The 11,463-nt window shown below is 36.2% G+C and overlaps 1 protein-coding gene across 1 annotated transcript in view; it reads left to right on the top strand.

The window, feature by feature from the left end:
* The first annotated feature begins 528 nt into the window (after positions 1-528).
* The window catches only part of LOC107567993 (Krueppel-like factor 12), a 33,854-nt gene continuing 22,919 nt past the window's right edge, over positions 529-11,463 (top strand). Inside the window, exon 1 of the mRNA XM_016253827.1 lies at positions 529-712. The gene's annotated coding sequence lies outside the window, so the exon portion shown is untranslated. The remainder of the gene's footprint in view (positions 713-11,463) is intronic.

The raw sequence follows: 11,463 nt of genomic DNA, 5'->3' as shown, positions 1-11,463 counted from the left end.
ATTATAGTTGTATGTTCTGAAATATATATTTAAAAATATAGACTTTCAGTTAACAGTTCTTAAAATAACCAGTTTTCTTAACGTGAAGAACATTTTAGTAATCAAAAGAACCTTCTGTGTAATAGAAAGCTTCTGTGGATGTGAAAGGTTTTTCATTGTACCATATAGATATAAAAATATACACAAATAAGACAACTATTTACATATAATAAGAGAGCTCTAAAACTAATGTGTATCTGATGATCTTTTGAGAATAATTTGAGATAGTCTCCATCTGCACCAGAAAGTTCAAATAAACCAACTCTACTGACACATAAATGCATAGTTCAACACCCACAACATTTTCATAGTCTGGCACCTCCGCTCTCATTTGCTCATACAGTACCCACACACACACACACACACACACACACACACACACACACGCAGTCCTTGTCCTCTCGCCTGGCAGCCTCAGGGTCCACCCCCTCTCTTCATTCAGCCTGGTCATGTGACCCGAGCTCTGTGAGTAGAACAGCACTGTGTGAGCCATCCATTCATTTCCTCCTGAGAAACACACGGCGGAGGAGGGAAGAAAGAGAGAAAGAGAGAGAGAGAGAAGGGGGTCACATCAGAAAGTGCGACAGAGGAAGACAAGACAGAAAAGAGGGAGACAGAGGGACGCTATAAGGATAGTGGTTCTCGCTGTCAATTACTGAGGTTAATAAGCAAGGTCAGTAATGTCTAATGTTTTTTTTGTTCAGTTTATCACTCCTTAGACTGTTAGTTTGTTAAACTATGGACCGGTCAGCTGTCATTTAAAAGCCAGGTAAAATTGTCACTGGAAATAAGAGCTTCCTAAAGTCTTTAATTTATGAATAAAAAAAATTAAAAAAATATATATTTAAAGAATATTTAAAGTTTGAGTGTTAACATAACTGTACATTTAATAAGTAAAATTTAAGAGCTCAAATTGAGTAGTGTAAGAGTTATAATTAGTATGACAGAAGTACTGGATTTTTTGGTAGCTCTTTATAACTTCCATTACTGTTGACTTATTTGTATTATTTATTTTGTTCGAGTGTATTATTGATCAATTTATACAACGTGTTTACAGTATTGTGATCTTTACTGCATGTTCTCTCTTCCTGTTTATTTCGTGTCATATAAGGGCTAATTTCAGGTTTCTAAATAGTTCCCTGCACATTTATAAATGTTACATAAATGCTATATAATGGGTTTGTTTTTCATATGGGTACTTATGAAAGACTCCAGGGTTGCATTTACTTCCTTTTTCTTGCTCTCTCTGTCTGTCTGTTTTATACTTCTGTAGGAACTGCTTCAAAATTATTTGATACAACAGTACACGCTAAACGTACAAACAAGAATTGCACAGAAGAACAGTAGCTTTGTTGTAGACCAGTAAAGAACTAGAGCTGTTGCATCTGTTGGTCTGATTTGGCATGGATGATTTTCTCTCTCTCCATCTGCCAGTGGTTTCCCTCTCAAGTATGTGACATGGTATTCCTAGCCAAGTCAATCAGACCTTCAAAGCTTTGAAAAAGAATTAAATGTCATTCAAAGAAACCCCAGTTCTATTAAAGTTAAATACGATTTAAGTAGCTATAAATATACAGCATCCTTGCACCGCAGAACAGAAACCGCACCTGAGAGTTCCTCCAGTTGTTGATCAGTGTCTAGTGTCTGTTACGTCTGCACCGGATGAGCTTTGTGCTGCAGTTGGACGGTGAGGAAGTTCGGGGGTCACTGGGTCTCGTGTTTTTGGAAGCATTTCTTCACCTGAAACGTCAATAAAATAAGCAAACTTTCCTCTCACTCTAGCGCTTAAATGACCTCAGCTGGAGGTTTGCAGGTTCACCTCTGGGTGGTTGTTTTTGTACTGTAGATGGTCTATAGGAACACAAAGTGGGCGTGCGAGAGAGCTGCTGGTGAATGTGTGGGCTTCATGCAAACAAGATCTGAATCAATAGTTTGAGGGGGTGTGAATCAGGTGTGCACAGAATTTTGTGTTGCAAGTTTTTAGAATCCCTGCAATGGACTGGCAATCCATCCAGGGTGTTTCCTTGCCTACGGTCCGAGATGCTGGCATAGGCTCCAGCATCCCCATAACCCGTAAATCGATTGATGGAAGTGTAAAAAAGGTATTTTGGTGATAGCTGTCTATGTAAAAATTTGTTGTGGATTTGTCAACACTTGTTATGTTTATTCAGATATGAAATGATTAGTATTAATCTTGATGACTAAAGTTTCAATAGTCGATGCAATTGTGAAGTTTCATGATCTTTTGGTTTCAATTTCGAAACACAGCAAACCTAGATACTGAACCTTTATTTGAAAAAATAAATCGAATTAAATTAATAAACTTTAAATAAATAATAAACAAAGTGTAATGTAAACAATATTTTGCAGGTTGTTTTTTTTAGAAATAAACATAACTTAACTTTAATTTAAATAAATAAATAGTGTAATGTAAACAGTTTTGACATTTTTGAAGTATGTTATTTATTTACTATGTAAATAGTAATAAAGAACAATGAACCTGAACTGACCTTTAATAAACAAAAAAGTAAACATACAGATACATACATACATAAAGTTAAAAAGGTGTAATGTAAACAGTTTAAATTCAGAGTATTTATTATTTACTATGTAATAAACTAAACTAACCCAGTTAAATAAATAAATAATTAGTGTAATGTAAATGTTTTGATGTTTTTGAAGCATGCATTATTTATTTACTATGTAAGAAAATAATACATGCAATAAAAAATTCAATAATCTGAACTGACCTTTGATAAACTGACAAACAAATAAATAAATAAAAAACACATACATAGTATAAAATATATTTAGATTTTTTTCAGTGTTTATTATTTGTGCACTGTAAAGAGCAATACATTATGCTTGTCAATATTGTTTTCGATTAAGAAAAAAATAATAATACAAACAGCTGTCACTAGGAGAGTACTCTTTCGAAAGATACACCTTATTTACCCCTAAAGATTGGAAATTAGTACAATATTAAAAGGTACATAATAGTACCTTTTGAAAGGGTATTGCCCTCAAAACAGCTAAAAAATTGTTTTTCGATATATAGTAATTGACAGTGGAAGGTAAGTGGAGGTACATTAGGACCCTGCAAGGTGTGCAGATATGACATTTTAAAACATATCCCATTATTGCATCACCTCTTAACAGTCACTAACTGTGTTTACATTTATAACCCAAATAAGGCAAGCTGTTTAACCAAGATGTACATTTGTTCATTCGCTGCGTTCACAGAGATAAAACTCAATTTGGTATTGAACTGAATACTCAGTGATATCAATACTAGAAAATACTGGTATTGTTGAATGTTTACTTTTAGATGGTTATCTCTAATCAGTACAGTAGACTAATATAGCCTTGGAAGCCAAAACAGTTAATGGAACTGTAACTAGAAGTATTCAACGATAAGCTCAATCGTTTGCTTTCAAACTCATTTTCGGTGGACTGCATCTCTTCTTGGCATAGAAACCCAGCTGCTTGCATGCAGCCATGCACTTACACACACCTACACACATGTGCACGCAGAACAGAAATCAGAGGAACTAAATCTCCTTTGTGAGTCACCAACCTACAAAGAGTGAAGTGGCAAGAGGTTCCTGTACAGTACGGGAAACAGCAGACCTCCCTAGTGACCGCCTGGCCCATTAAACTGAGCTCTGCAAAAGGGCTACAACCAGAGCCTGTAGCGGATGCACTTCCTATGAACACTTTGACTGAAATTTGACCTCTGACCCCACGGTCACTCCTGGTGGGGCCTGACCTCCAAACGCAAGAGGAAGAGGGAGAGATGTGGGATCTGTTCCTGGTTAGGGATCTGTCAAAGCCAGACAGTTATCTTCAGCCCCACTGCTGCTGTCAGGGCGAATTACCTCGGAAGAGCTAAAAGCTGTACTTTTTAAGTCTTGCTCTCTCTCTCGCTTTCACTCCTTTCGGTCTCTTCTTTGGTTTTCACCTGCAGTTGTTCGTTCTTGTTCACATTCTCCACTTTCCCCCAGTCTTTAAATGCAGCTGTGAGTTTTCCAGCCTCACCAAGGAAAAACAATTCTTACCCAGCCCTATGTGAGCATGCACTGCTGGAAAACAAACACAGCTGCCTTGCTCGTTACGAGCAGGGGCATCATAACACTCAGGGAAGAGGGCTAATATCGTTCAAGGGGTAAAAACTCTTGCCATTCGAGTAAAAAGAAAAATGTGTGTTCGGTGGTTGTGTTCTGTTTTGGAAGGACTATGTAATCTCTAGCGATCACATCCTTTCCTGTCCTCCTTTCCTTCTGTTTCCCTTCTCTCTTCGCTGCTTTTCTGTAAGTTTACTCTTTGTATGATGTTCAGTCTCTGGGTGGTTAGCGGTCACGCTAGTTAGCATGCTCGGTTACTGGCACTCACGCTGCGCTTTAGGGGCTGAATCTTTTCTGGCACTGCTCTAGAAGAGGCTCAGGCTTTCCCACAATGCTCGGGACAGCTGGGGAGGGCTATCGCTGCCCCCTGGGTCTGCACAGCCTAATGGGAATGCGGGCAGATCTCTTCCAGCTGTGAAACAGGCAAGACTTTCAAACACCTTGGTGGGTGGTTATTTGGACTGAGCGACATATTGAATATTCAGAATATATGTGCAATGCTTTTCTGGTGATGTAAAATGAATCAGTATTGTAAATATTGAGATTTTAATGTGTTTCATTTGGATATAAGTTTTCTAAAAGTGTGTCTTGATGGCAATTTCATGGCCTTTGCTCATCTCACATCTTAAATAGTGTGTTTAATTGGTTCAGTCTTTTTGCATGAATCATGTAATCGTTTCGTGATTCAACATTTTATGTCACTATTCAAAAATGTTCAATCATGGAATTTTTCATCAAAATATTTGGTAACATTTTAGTATAGGGTCCGATTCTCACTATTAACTATTTGCTTATTAGCATGCCTATTATAAACATATTGGCTGTTTATTAGTACTTATAAAGCACATATTCTACATGACCATATTCTGCATCTCTAATCCTACCCAATACCTAATCTCAACAATTAACTTATAACTATTAATAAACAGCAAATTAGGAGTTTATTGAGGCAAAAGTCATAGTTAATGTTTGCTAAAAGCGAGAATTGGACCTTACAATAAAGTGTGAGCAAATATTTTATTAGTAAATATTTTCAAATGATAAAATTTTATATTTATTTATAAAACTGTCCCATTCCTTTACTTCTTAACATGTTGGTGTTAAAAACAGAACTGTTTATTACTATATCTTTTTAAATATGAAATATTCTGAAATACGTTAAATGTTCTTTATTGATCTTTTGGTTTCAATTTCGAAACACAGCAAACCTAGATACTGAACCTTTATTTGAAAAAATAAATCGAATTAAATTAATAAACTTTAAATAAATAATAAACAAAGTGTAATGTAAACAATATTTTGCAGGTTGTTTTTTTTAGAAATAAACATAACTTAACTTTAATTTAAATAAATAAATAGTGTAATGTAAACAGTTTTGACATTTTTGAAGTATGTTATTTATTTACTATGTAAATAGTAATAAAGAACAATGAACCTGAACTGACCTTTAATAAACAAAAAAGTAAACATACAGATACATACATACATAAAGTTAAAAAGGTGTAATGTAAACAGTTTAAATTCAGAGTATTTATTATTTACTATGTAATAAACTAAACTAACCCAGTTAAATAAATAAATAATTAGTGTAATGTAAATGTTTTGATGTTTTTGAAGCATGCATTATTTATTTACTATGTAAGAAAATAATACATGCAATAAAAAATTCAATAATCTGAACTGACCTTTGATAAACTGACAAACAAATAAATAAATAAAAAACACATACATAGTATAAAATATATTTAGATTTTTTTCAGTGTTTATTATTTGTGCACTGTAAAGAGCAATACATTATGCTTGTCAATATTGTTTTCGATTAAGAAAAAAATAATAATACAAACAGCTGTCACTAGGAGAGTACTCTTTCGAAAGATACACCTTATTTACCCCTAAAGATTGGAAATTAGTACAATATTAAAAGGTACATAATAGTACCTTTTGAAAGGGTATTGCCCTCAAAACAGCTAAAAAATTGTTTTTCGATATATAGTAATTGACAGTGGAAGGTAAGTGGAGGTACATTAGGACCCTGCAAGGTGTGCAGATATGACATTTTAAAACATATCCCATTATTGCATCACCTCTTAACAGTCACTAACTGTGTTTACATTTATAACCCAAATAAGGCAAGCTGTTTAACCAAGATGTACATTTGTTCATTCGCTGCGTTCACAGAGATAAAACTCAATTTGGTATTGAACTGAATACTCAGTGATATCAATACTAGAAAATACTGGTATTGTTGAATGTTTACTTTTAGATGGTTATCTCTAATCAGTACAGTAGACTAATATAGCCTTGGAAGCCAAAACAGTTAATGGAACTGTAACTAGAAGTATTCAACGATAAGCTCAATCGTTTGCTTTCAAACTCATTTTCGGTGGACTGCATCTCTTCTTGGCATAGAAACCCAGCTGCTTGCATGCAGCCATGCACTTACACACACCTACACACATGTGCACGCAGAACAGAAATCAGAGGAACTAAATCTCCTTTGTGAGTCACCAACCTACAAAGAGTGAAGTGGCAAGAGGTTCCTGTACAGTACGGGAAACAGCAGACCTCCCTAGTGACCGCCTGGCCCATTAAACTGAGCTCTGCAAAAGGGCTACAACCAGAGCCTGTAGCGGATGCACTTCCTATGAACACTTTGACTGAAATTTGACCTCTGACCCCACGGTCACTCCTGGTGGGGCCTGACCTCCAAACGCAAGAGGAAGAGGGAGAGATGTGGGATCTGTTCCTGGTTAGGGATCTGTCAAAGCCAGACAGTTATCTTCAGCCCCACTGCTGCTGTCAGGGCGAATTACCTCGGAAGAGCTAAAAGCTGTACTTTTTAAGTCTTGCTCTCTCTCTCGCTTTCACTCCTTTCGGTCTCTTCTTTGGTTTTCACCTGCAGTTGTTCGTTCTTGTTCACATTCTCCACTTTCCCCCAGTCTTTAAATGCAGCTGTGAGTTTTCCAGCCTCACCAAGGAAAAACAATTCTTACCCAGCCCTATGTGAGCATGCACTGCTGGAAAACAAACACAGCTGCCTTGCTCGTTACGAGCAGGGGCATCATAACACTCAGGGAAGAGGGCTAATATCGTTCAAGGGGTAAAAACTCTTGCCATTCGAGTAAAAAGAAAAATGTGTGTTCGGTGGTTGTGTTCTGTTTTGGAAGGACTATGTAATCTCTAGCGATCACATCCTTTCCTGTCCTCCTTTCCTTCTGTTTCCCTTCTCTCTTCGCTGCTTTTCTGTAAGTTTACTCTTTGTATGATGTTCAGTCTCTGGGTGGTTAGCGGTCACGCTAGTTAGCATGCTCGGTTACTGGCACTCACGCTGCGCTTTAGGGGCTGAATCTTTTCTGGCACTGCTCTAGAAGAGGCTCAGGCTTTCCCACAATGCTCGGGACAGCTGGGGAGGGCTATCGCTGCCCCCTGGGTCTGCACAGCCTAATGGGAATGCGGGCAGATCTCTTCCAGCTGTGAAACAGGCAAGACTTTCAAACACCTTGGTGGGTGGTTATTTGGACTGAGCGACATATTGAATATTCAGAATATATGTGCAATGCTTTTCTGGTGATGTAAAATGAATCAGTATTGTAAATATTGAGATTTTAATGTGTTTCATTTGGATATAAGTTTTCTAAAAGTGTGTCTTGATGGCAATTTCATGGCCTTTGCTCATCTCACATCTTAAATAGTGTGTTTAATTGGTTCAGTCTTTTTGCATGAATCATGTAATCGTTTCGTGATTCAACATTTTATGTCACTATTCAAAAATGTTCAATCATGGAATTTTTCATCAAAATATTTGGTAACATTTTAGTATAGGGTCCGATTCTCACTATTAACTATTTGCTTATTAGCATGCCTATTATAAACATATTGGCTGTTTATTAGTACTTATAAAGCACATATTCTACATGACCATATTCTGCATCTCTAATCCTACCCAATACCTAATCTCAACAATTAACTTATAACTATTAATAAACAGCAAATTAGGAGTTTATTGAGGCAAAAGTCATAGTTAATGTTTGCTAAAAGCGAGAATTGGACCTTACAATAAAGTGTGAGCAAATATTTTATTAGTAAATATTTTCAAATGATAAAATTTTATATTTATTTATAAAACTGTCCCATTCCTTTACTTCTTAACATGTTGGTGTTAAAAACAGAACTGTTTATTACTATATCTTTTTAAATATGAAATATTCTGAAATACGTTAAATGTTCTTTATTGTGTTAATTTTGTTAAAAATAGTGTGAAGAACATCACACTATTACATTAACAAATATTTTAAAGTAGTTGAGTATACTGTATTTCTTGCTTTGAATATTGAATTGAATTTCAGAGCAAATATATAAATATGACTACTATATAGTTAGCTATACTTTCCAGCCATAATGGTTATAACCATGCAGGAAACACACTGACAATGTGTGTCTTCTCGAAACAGTTGAGAATTTCATTAATTCCCTTCTGTACATACTGCACACTTCACCATTTTGAGAGTATTCAGAGGTGTGAAGGCAACAAAATGTAACAGCATACAAAGTGCAAAATGGACTGCTGAGCACAATAATCTCTAGATTTAACTACAGTTGTGCTCATTAATTATGATTTAGATCTGACCAAATACAAAAATGTGGCTCTTAGAGGCTGTCTCTGAATGGAACCAGAAAGCCCACACAAAGCCACAAGTCACTGCAGTCAACTGACCTGCATTTGGGAACATTAAAAATGATATGATGGTTGCCCCTATTGATTTATTTTATATATATTTTTTTTAATTAAATTTTCAAGGAACACATTTTTTCTTAAACTCTTCACTGTCGACGCCATGCATTGCGCAATATTGCCTAATCACACGACCTTCAAATATTGTGCAACCTGGTGTGTGCCAGACCTCTGATAATAAACAGTTTGACGGCATGCGGTTCAACAGTTCAAGTCAAATTACACACATCTGTCCAGCGGAACACTAGAGCGAGAGCTTCAGATGTTTCTGGCCCGCTGTCTTCATGGAAGAGAGCACAGCAAACCAGTCCAAGCTGGGGCTGAGAGGCCATTTGTCATCTTTTTGGCCTGATCTGGGAGCAGGATCATTTAGTAAGGTCTTGATCTTCACCATTGTAAAACTGATCTCCAATCTGCACTAGTACGTGTCTTACAGCACGCTGTGCGGTGTCAGAAAGAAACAGATGAAGAAGAAATTACAGACAGGAAGACGGCAGAGAAAAAAAACGTAGACTGCATTTCAAGGTTTAGTTGAGTTGTTTGCAAAACAGGAAAAACAGTTTTTGATACTTTCACTCTGGGTACTTTCATCGACTTGATCTTCTGCAAGACAGAAAAGACACGTGTTGGATTAAAATTGTTTTCCACATACATGATAGATGGCCATAGACATCTGACAGACATTCCACTCACAGACACATAAACTTGACCCTCTGTCACCTGTTTGGCCAGAGGCAAGTCGGTCCCACATGAGGTCAGTAAATACTAACCTATGTGCTCCTCAAACTGACAGATTTAAACGGAGGGGTTCCAGGCTCTCCTCAAATCAATAACAGATGTGTAAGTAAGCGTGTTCACTTCTAGTTCTCTCTGAAGGCAAGTGGAAAATGCAGAAGCCTGATTTCTGAACTAAATTTGAAGAATCTGCAGGAGACGTTATGTAGTGTTTATTTACTTTAAAGACTGTGAGGAGCAGATGAATCTTCACACAAAGCATTGATTGTGAGGCTGAGAGAGAAGGCCGTTTCATCCATGAAGAGCATTCAAGGATTTCATACATCAACATCTTGTCTGGAATGTTTATTATTGTAGCCATAATGCCAAAATCTCTTTACAACTATTGATGATAGATCACCACTAGGTGTGTGAAATGGGCCGCTGTGAGGTCAGTCAGTTTGAGTCCCTGACTGTAGTGGTTTTTGATTTTTTTTTTAGAATTTGTCAACATTAATAGCTTTTAACAAATTCACATCTCTCTTAGTTCACATTTATGGACTGTCAGCAACATACACATAAATGTTTGAGCTGTATAGAAATTATATAGATCAAGGAAATCAAATTTGAAATTTTTTTTTTTATTATTAAACATTGCTCTGGAATAATTTATTCTGCCACTTTCATATCTCTTGGATCACATTGTGAAAACACTCTCTCGTTCGTTTCATATTAACACAACTGTTGGCATTTTGCATCTCAATTAATAACTGTAGTGAACATGACCTCAGAGGTCTTCAGTATTTTTTCAGATAATTTACAGGTATGATTTTATAACAATTCAACTCAAATCAATATTTCAACTTCATTTGCTTGATTTTTTTCTTCACAAAAGCTTCATTTTAAATTTTTTTTACAAGTGAGCTAATAAAATATTTATTCTCAAATCACTATTTTGTGTTGAAATATTTAACTATGTGGCTGTGTAATGAACAGGATAATGTAAATCCAGCCATTATCCCTGTCTGTAAATTATTCCTTATACATATATACATATACATTATATAACATATAACGAATTGGTTGAGTGAATAATTCAGTAACTCACTCATGAAGACTATTACCTTTTTAATTCCTGAAAGAATCAGTATTGTTGAACAAATCGATTCTTGAGTCTGTCTCTCTCTCTCCTCTGGGATCCACAGTTACCACAGTTTCAGAACCACGTATGATTTAGTAGATTTCCTCAATGACAAAACACTTATAGGAACAAAAAGAGACCACTCTAACAGGAACCAAGAATGAGAAAACATTATTTATGACCCTATTTAGTGGAATGACATGGTCAGATGAAATTGTTCAGAGTTCTGCTGAACAAGGAGAGCCCGTTCAGAAGACTGGACTGTTTACATTAGTGGCCACAACTGTTCCTGGCATTGTTTTACTGCAAAGGTCTGGCCAATCAATTAAACGTTGCTGTGTATTCACAGTTGATTCAAATAGTGTAACAGCACACCTCTCCCCAGCAATTCCTCACACACACACAGTCTTCTTCTCTCCCTCACTTTTTCTCTCTTGGAGGTTTGACAATGTCCTGGCTCTATCCGACAGAAGTTGTCCTGCCAAGGAAAATGAGCTCTGTTGAAATGGAAAGTCTGAAGTCACTCAGGGCTTTTTTGGCAAAAGACAATTACGCAAAGCAGGAGAATCTAGAAGAAGTCTGCATCCTGGGGATGGATCCAGAGCAGTGTCTTTGGTTCTGTTCAATTCTTCAGTACATAGTTACTGAGATCAATTTAAAAAGGAGAGGTCTGATATATATATATATATATATATATATATATATATATTTCA

Source organism: Sinocyclocheilus grahami, unplaced genomic scaffold (genome assembly GCF_001515645.1).
Source record: "Sinocyclocheilus grahami isolate Dianchi unplaced genomic scaffold, SAMN03320097.WGS_v1.1 scaffold1204.1, whole genome shotgun sequence".
Classification (NCBI taxonomy): domain Eukaryota; kingdom Metazoa; phylum Chordata; class Actinopteri; order Cypriniformes; family Cyprinidae; genus Sinocyclocheilus; species Sinocyclocheilus grahami.
The sequence above is the reverse complement of the archived record's forward strand: the minus strand, read 5'-3'. Positions and strand labels throughout refer to the sequence as shown.